This window comes from Lactuca sativa, chromosome 5 (assembly GCF_002870075.4).
Source record: "Lactuca sativa cultivar Salinas chromosome 5, Lsat_Salinas_v11, whole genome shotgun sequence".
Lineage (NCBI taxonomy): Eukaryota > Viridiplantae > Streptophyta > Magnoliopsida > Asterales > Asteraceae > Lactuca > Lactuca sativa.
Window position 1 is genome coordinate 29,025,891 of NC_056627.2, and position 8,456 is coordinate 29,034,346.

An 8,456-nucleotide genomic window follows, 5' to 3' on the forward strand; every position below is an offset into this window, starting at 1 on the left:
TCCCTGAGCAGTTATGTAGTCGTGTCTAGGATCAATATAGCCTGGCCTACTATATTCATTCGAGACACGGCCAACATGTGCTTGGGAGTGACTGTAGTGTTCAACATGCCTAAAACTTACCCAATACCCAAACAATGAGCCGTCGTCGCAGCGAATCACGAAATACTATGGGAGTATTTCTAGTGCCAACTTCGTTAGAGAAATCCTCATTCCAACGTTGCTCCTCGATCCTTCTTTTATCGATAATTTATCTGCTTTGATAACTCATACCTGCTTTATCGCTTAATAGAATTCAATATCTGTCATATCTCTTGATTCAATTCAGAGGACTTACCATCCTCTCATTCCTAATCTTTATAGATCAAGATGCCTCCAAGAAAGAGACCCAGCTCAAAGAACAACAATCCTCCTCCGCCACCACCTCCTCCTCAATTTGATCTTGTAATGTTCCAGATAGCTGTTACTGCCGCGGTGGCAGCTGCTATATCGCAAATGAACCCCGGTGGTTTAGGAGGTGGTCCCCAGCCTCAAAACCAAGAAGATAGCCAGGGACACCGAAAAGAGGGTTCCTATAAAGATTTCATGAACGCAAAACCCACGTCCTTTGATGGCACTGGAGGTGTCATTTCTCTCACTCGATGGTTCGAGAAAATCGAATCTATCTTTGAAATCTGTGCCTGTTCGGAATCTGACAAAGTGAATTTCGTAGCCTGTACCTTTATCGATAAAGCCCTGACTTGGTGGAACGGTCGAGTCAAATCCCTAACTCTACCTGTAGCCAATGCCATGGGTTGGGAAGCCATGAAAGAACTTCTTCTAGCTGAGTACTGCCCTCGGGGCGAAATATAGAAATTAGAGCATGAGCTTTGGAACCTGAAGATGAAGGGTTCCGATATTGCCGCATACACTTCTAGATTCGATGATCTAGCATTACTCTGTCTGGGATTGGTTACCCCGAAGAGTAAGAAGATAGAGAGGTTCATCTGGGGGCTGACCCAGCCAACCAAAGGAAATGTTTTATCTGCGAGGCCGGATACATATGACAGTGCCAAAAGCTTAGCCCAGACTCTGATTGACCACAGTGATGACCACGAGGAAGCAACCACTACTACTGAACCGACCAAGAGGAGTGGTGAGAAAAGGAAGTTTTGGAAGAAGAAGAAGGGTCAATCTTCTCAAGGATCCTCAAAGAAACAACAGACTGTAGCAGTTCATGCTGCTACTACCCCTGTTGCTGCTGCTTCTGTTGTGGGATCTACAGCTCAAACACCTACTAGTAGATATGCTGGTAACCTTCCCCAGTGTGACAAGTGAAAATATCACCATAACCTCGACCCTTTCCGTGATCTATCATGCACCAACTGTGGTAAAAAGGGACACACAGTCAGATTCTGCAAGGCACCAGCCCAATCCGCAAACCAATCTTCTGGAGCAGGTGTTGGTCAAGCCTGCTATAATTGTGGAGAAGTTAGGCATTTCAAGAGAAACTGCCCCAAGAAGACGACAACTGATAACACCGGGAGAGTCCTAGCCATGGGACGAGAAGAGGCAGTCGCCGATCCCACTGTTTTTTCGGGTACGTTCCTTCTCGACAACTCTTATGCTTGTATCCTTTTTGATTCGAGTGCTGAAAGAAGCTTTGTTAGTCATACGTTCAAACATAATCTAAAACCTAATCCCCAACCATTAACCGAAAAATTTACCGTCGAGATGGATAACGGTGAGAAAGAAAGCGCTAGCGATGTGTTCATAGGTTGTACCCTTACCCTGAACAATCATTCATTTCCCATCGATCTTATGCCAATTTCTATAAAGAGCTTTGATGTCATCATTGGCATGGATTGGTTGAGTCCCAATCATGCTGATATCCTTTGTTTCGAAAAGGCAATCCGTCTCAACCTTCCTGCGGGTCAGACTCTCATGATCTATGGCGATAAGCTTAGCTCCAATCTTCGTATCATTTCCTGCATCAAAGCTCAAAAGCTTTTGCGAAAGGAATGCCAAGCATTCCTAGCCCATGTAATCAACGAGAAACAGGAAGTTAAAGACCTCGCGAGCATCCCCAAATTCTGTAATTTTCCTGACATCTTTCCCGAAGAGCTCCCGGGAATTCCTCCTGAACGTCAAGTCGAATTTCGCATTGACCTAATCCCTGGAGCTACCCCCGTAGCCAAGTCTCCATATCGCTTAGCTCCAGCAGAAATGCAGGAGTTATCCAGCCAACTCAACGAGTTACTCAGCAAAGGGTTCATCAGACCGAGTTCCTCACCCTGGGGAGCTCCGGTTCTGTTTGTAAAGAAGAAAGATGGATCCTTCCGAATGTGCATCGATTACCGTGAGTTGAATAAGTTGACCGTCAAGAACAGATATCTTCTTCCGCGAATAGATGATATCTTCGATCAACTCCAGGGATCCAGCTACTTCTCCAAGGTAGAACTTCGGTCAGGGTACCATCAACTACGAGTTCATGAGAGTGATGTTCCCAAAACAGCTTTCAGGACTCGGTATGGACACTACGAGTTCGTAGTGATGCCCTTCGGTCTAACCAATGCAATGGTTGTGTTCATGGACCTGATGAACCGGGTGTGTCGTCCTTTCTTAGACAAGTTCGTCATTGTGTTCATAGATGACATACTTGTCTACTCCAGAAGTGAAGAAGATCACAAACAACACTTGAGGCTAGTATTGGAAACCCTTAGATCCGAAAAGTTGTACGCAAAATTTTCCAAGTGTGAATTATGGATTTAGAAGGTAACTTTCCCCGGCCACGTGGTAAGCGAAGAGGGTATTCACGTGGATCCATCCAAGATCAAGGCGATAGAGAATTGGTCGGCACCAAAGACACCCACACAAATCCGTCAATTCTTGGGTCTCGCCGGCTATTATCGGAGATTCATCCAAAATTTTTCCAGAATCGCCAAACCTCTAACCACTCTGACACAGAAAGGTGTACCCTTTTGTTGGAGTGAAAATCAAGAGACTGCGTTCCAAACGTTAAAGCGAGCCTTGTGCAGCGCACCGGTCCTGTCCCTGCCCGAAGGGACAGAGGACTTCGTTGTTTATTGTGATGCGTCTAACCAGGGCTTAGGCTGTGTGCTTATGCAAAGGGGAAAAGTGATTGCATATGCCTCGAGACAACTAAAGGCACAAGAGATCAACTATACCACGCATGACTTGGAGTTAGGTGCCGTAGTCTTTGCACTGAAGATTTGGAGACATTATCTCTATGGGACCAAGTGTACGATCTTCACTGACCATAAGAGCCTGCAACACATATTTGATCAGAAAGACTTAAACATGAGGCAACGGCGACGGGTAGAACTACTCAGCGACTATGAGTGTGAAATCCGCTACCATCCCGGCAAGGCCAATGTGGTAGCAGATGCCCTTACCCGAAAGGATAGTTCAGGCCGAAAAGCGAAGACCCTGACGATGACTATCCATTCCCATTTATCCATGCAAATCCGAGAGGCCCAATTAGAAGCCCTTAAACCTGAGAACGTGTCAAGCGAGGCCTTGAGAGGAATTGATAAGAAACTTGAGATCAGAGGTGACGGAGTCTAATGTTTCATGGACCGAATCTGGATCCCAAAGTCCGAAGGATTCAGGGAGATTGTCATGGAGGAAGCACACAAGACCAGACTCTGTACACCCAGGTTTGGATAAGATGTACCTGGATCTCAAGAAACAATACTGGTGGCCCAACATGAAAGACGAGATCGCTACATTTGTGGGCAAGTGCTTGAATTGCGTCAAAGTGAAAGTCGAGTACCAAAAACCCTCGGGTCTGCTCCAGCAACCCGAGATACCCGAGTGGAAATTGGGAGATGATTACCATGGACTTCATCACCAAGTTACCCAAGTGTCCAAGTGGGTACGACACCATTTGGGTAATTGTCGATCGTTTGACAAAATCTGCTCACTTCATTCCGATCAAAGAGTCATTCAAGATGGAAAGACTCACGCAAATCTACATCCAGGAGGTAGTCCGACTGCACGGTGTGCCTGCGTCCATTATCTCCGACCGAGATAGCAGGTTTACCTCAAGGTTTTGGCAATCCCTTCAGAAAGCTCTTGGAACTAGGCTAGACATGAGTTCGGCGTATCATCCTCAGACCGATGGACAGAGTGAGAGAACTATCCAAACCTTAGAAGACATGCTTAGAGCATGTGTCATCGATTTCGGCAAGTCGTGGGACACACATTTACCTTTGATCGAGTTCTCGTACAACAATAGTTACCACACCAGCATCAAGGCTGCCCCATTTGAATCCCTCTACGGTCGCAAGTGCAGATCCCCTCTGTGCTGGGCTGTAACGCCCTTAGACCCGGGCTAGTCAATTTAGAGGCAATAGGGGTCGAAAACGACTTTTCGACAAAAGGTTATTTAGAATAAATAATTTGAACCAAGTTGTAGTATATGTCACAAGGTTTCCATACATATAAAGAATGCCGAAATCCGAGTTATAACGAAGAAGTTATGACCCGTCGAAGTTTCGCGACGGAACCGACACGGCACCGAGAAGCGTAAATAGTAAATTTGCGATAGAGCGAGTTTTAGCCTTAGAAATACAAACAAAAGTCATAGAATATGTTAAACTAAGAACTTCGATAAAAAGAACGCCCAAATCTGACTTCGTATGAAGAAGTTATGATTTTTCGAAGTTTCGGATTAGCAGTCTACTGCCCGAAATTCGAATATTAGATCGAGCGATTTTTAGCCGACACAACCTAAACGAGAATCGGAGATCTCGTTAAGAGTAGCATAATGAGAAAAAGATGGGCAAAAACGGACGTCAGATGAAGAAGTTATGAGGATTTAACGGACCAATCCTGTCCCCGCCTGTTATTAATATAAAATTTAAAATAAAGTGAAAATTAGCCGACGAAGTCTAAATGAAAGTTGTAGAGTACGTTCCCGCCTTCGCGTGGATATAAAGAACATCAAAAACGGAGCTCGTATGAGAAAGATATGATTTTTAGAAGTCGGAGTGCAAAATTGCGAAATCTGCGAGAGGTTGATGACGTGGCCGCTTCTGAGCCGTTGCTTGCTAACCAAGGCTTCGCTTCGGATCACGCCACGTAGCCTCGCATTACGCCCCACGTATGAGATCTGGTACGCCCCGCGTACCTTCGGCCTTATCCTTCCGACGAGTGTGAGACAGCTGGATCCGAGGTGGCGACCCTATCCGAAGTTACGCCCAGCGTAGCCAAGGATTACGCCCAGCGTAGTCCGAGGCCTCGCAGTGTATAAAAAGGGGGCGAGGGTCTCCAACTTTTTCACACCATTCTCTTTCTCTCTCTAGATTTCTTTCTCTCTCTAAGGGTTTTAACCCTCCCCTAAGCCTAGGTGATCCCCTAGCACCCTAAGGAAGCCCTGAGGCTCCCGGAGTCCCGAGAAAAAGGGTCTTTCGGTTTCGAAACGCTGCTTCAAATAAAGTTCCGGTTTTCGATAAAATTCACTGTAAGTGAGCTACACTTACGCAATTTTTAATATAGCTTTCGAATACTTATAGGAATGTTATTAGGTCCTTAAAATAATTATTTGGGCTATTATTATGAGTTATATTGAGTGTTATTTAACGCTTATATAATAATAATAATAATAGTCAGACTATTAATTTGTCGCGGTTATCGTTAGACTAAACCCTAGTGGTATTGATACTAGGTTTTATCAAAGGAAATTGTTTTGAGAGTATCGAAGCGCTGTCCGAGTGCTGAGTCACCACCTTTCAGGTGAGTGCATAGTCCCTTTCATCTTACACATAGATATGAAGTATTTTAATATAAGTTATGTGTTGTGTGTGCATATTGTCTGAATACTTGCTGTCTATGCTGGGTGAAAGATTTTTATACATGTTTTAAATGATTTAAACTGTATATGTATTTTATATCTACAAAATGTGTTGGCCAAAACATGGGTAGATGAAATAGTTGTTTTGTGATAACACGATGGGAGACATCAATGTTGTCAGTGATCCAGTCATCTAGTGGAGTATAGATGATGACCATGGGCGATACTAGACGGTCCGGTGGAACGCTGGTAAGCTCGTAACCTGTAGGTGTTTTTGAACTAGGTGCTCATTAGGTATTTTGAATTGAGTGTGTTCACTACGTATCTTTGAACTGAGTGTGTTCACTAGGTATTTTGAACTAAGTGTGTTCACTAGTTACTTTTGAACTAAGTGTTTACCAGATGTTTTGGACTACGTGTTCACCAGTTATAATCTATAAGCCTTGGTAACAATGGACTTCGTGCCGATTCCTTAGGATGATCCTTAGGAATAAATAAACGAGGAATAGCTGATTCTTAGGGTAGATCCTTAAGACTAAAGAAGATAATGGGGATGGATAATTGGGTTGATTTTTTGATTGTTTAAACATAATAATTATATTATTGTGGGTTGAAAACCCTATGTACTCACCAGGTTTCCCAACCTGACCCACTCAGTTTATTTATATCACAGGTGTTGATATGAAGTCACATTACTGATATGTGCATAATTAGTTAATTATTTAGCATACATTTTTATTCATTTTTAACTAATTATGTGTATAATGTGGACAAAAGGTACTTAATACTGTTTAAATTTTGTTTTCAGTCCAAAAGACATGCTTGGGAGTGAAAGGGAACAAGGGGAAGTAATTAGAGACCAAAGAATGAAGATTGAGGGACAAAAGCTTTCCTACTCGGTGAGTACACGAGCCTACTCGGCGAGTCCATTAGAATATTTCATAGGATAAGTCACGACTCCTGATTTGAGACGGATAACTAGAATCTACTCGGCGAGTTGGGTCTGCTACTCGCCGAGTACACCCTGTTTTGAGATAGTTATAAAAACCGAGCCTTTATCTGAGGGGAATACTTTTCTAGCATTTTTTGGAGATTCATCTGCGGTTGAGAACCCTTGAAGGCGCTGAGGAACTCTAATTTTCAATCTCTTGAAGAATCAAGGCAACTAGGTTAATCATTCCACTTAGCTTTAGGAATTAATCATGTTTAGCTTAGTTAAACTTGTTTTTGTGTTTGTTTTTCCTGCAACTATGAGCTAAATACGTTTTTGTTTCTGTTTGGGGAATACCAAGTAACTCCTATGGTTTAGTTCTTAGCTTTTGATTGATTGTTTATTGGTGATTTATTAAATTAAGTTTGTTAAAGAACCTTATGCATTAATCACAACTATTTTCTGTTAATTGGAAGACAATTAAGCTGCATGGACATCTCTTAGTTGTTAACCTCATATGTCTATGTGAACACTTAATCATATGCTTAGGAATAATGAATATGAAACTAAGATTAACAAGATAATGGGTAGATTAATGTATGAGCTTGTTTGAGAAACCAACAAACAAGAGGTTAATGGAACCACTAATTTGATTAACCACTACAAATCTTATTTAATCCAAATCATTAATCTAGGGAATTAATTAGTTTAAACACTTGATCACCGCTTGAATTAATTGATTGTCTAAGGGTTAGGAGTAATGAACATGAACCTAACCACTATAGTTGGTAGCCAATAACAATTAATCTATCATAAATTCAAAATAACCATAGGAGTGAATTGGTTGAACCTAAATAGAAACATCTTTATCAAATTTGGTGAATTAGTTGTTTGCTTTAGTTACTTAGTTAATTAAGTGTTTTTGTGGTGTGTTTAAGTTTCTAGTCTTGCAAAACTAGAGAAAAAACCTTTTTACTTTCATTATTTGCTTAGTTAAAATTAGCCATTAGTTTAATTTTCCCGTTCCCTGAGATCGACACCCTACTTATCCAACTATACCATTAAAAGACAGGTTCACTATACCATTAAAAGACAGGTTCACTACATTTGGATGAAGTCAATGATGTAGTTGATTACTTTAATGTTCCAAATGTGCCTCGCGAGACTCAGCTACTTCGCATGCTTCCGGTGACGTTCAAAGGTGCTGCAAAAGACTGGCTCAAGTCACTTCCCCCCGGATCAGTCACCACATGGGCCAAGATGAAAGAAGAATTCATTGATCACTTTTGCCCACCTTCCAAGATAGCCAAGTTGAAGAAGGCCATTGCTAACTTTGAACAACAAGCTGGAGAGTCGCTATATGAAGCTTGGGAGAGGTACAAGAGCTTACTAAGAAACTGCCCACACCATGACCTAAACAACCAGCAAGAAGTCTCCATCTTCTATGATGGAGTCAATGTCACAACCAGGCAGTTACTAGACTCGCAAGGCCCACTCACAAAGAAGCCGCCCCCGGTGATCAAAGAATTGATTGAAGAATTCTCTAAACACTCTAGAGAATACCACAACCCTAGAAATGATGTTACTAGGGCAGCCGCATATGCAGCTACTGAAGACTTATCCACGGTCATGGCTATGCTAAAAGCCATGGATAGGAGGATGGATAAAATGGATCAAACGATCCATGCTATTCGGGTGGGTTGTGAAAACTGCAATGGGCCTCACCTCACT

At 42.5% G+C, this 8,456-nt stretch overlaps 1 non-coding gene across 1 annotated transcript; it reads right to left on the reverse strand.

Moving 5' to 3' along the window:
• Positions 1 to 8,033: 8,033 nt before the first annotated feature.
• Positions 8,034 to 8,140, reverse strand: LOC111880539 (small nucleolar RNA R71). The gene has a single exon (XR_002846505.1). It is a non-coding gene; the product is annotated as a small nucleolar RNA R71 (small nucleolar RNA).
• Positions 8,141 to 8,456: the final 316 nt, after the last annotated feature.